Genomic DNA, 351 nt, shown 5'->3' on the forward strand with positions numbered 1-351 from the left:
CTGGGTGATAGACATTGGGGAGGGTATGTGCAATGGTGAGCACTGTGAATTGTGTAAGACTGTTGAATCACAGACCTGTACCTCTGAAACAAATAATACATTATATGTTAAAAAAAAAAAAAAAGAAGATAGCAGAAAGGGAAAAATGAGGGGGGGAAATCGGAGGGGGAGACCAACCATGAGACTGTGGACTCAGAAACAAACTGAGGGTTCTAGAGGGGAGGGGTTAACCTGGTGATGGGTATTAAAGAGGGCATGTACTGACTGGAGCACTGGGTGTTATACACAAACAATGAATCATGGAACACTACATCAAAAACTAATGATGTAATGTATGGGGATTAACATAAC

At 41.3% G+C, this 351-nt stretch overlaps 1 protein-coding gene across 1 annotated transcript in view; it reads right to left on the reverse strand.

Moving 5' to 3' along the window:
- The window catches only part of PARD3B (par-3 family cell polarity regulator beta), a 985,082-nt gene that overhangs the window by 636,628 nt on the left and 348,103 nt on the right, over window positions 1–351 (reverse strand). The window lies entirely within an intron of this gene.

This window comes from Leptonychotes weddellii, chromosome 3 (assembly GCF_054177405.1).
Source record: "Leptonychotes weddellii isolate Sample4059 chromosome 3, ASM5417740v2, whole genome shotgun sequence".
Lineage (NCBI taxonomy): Eukaryota > Metazoa > Chordata > Mammalia > Carnivora > Phocidae > Leptonychotes > Leptonychotes weddellii.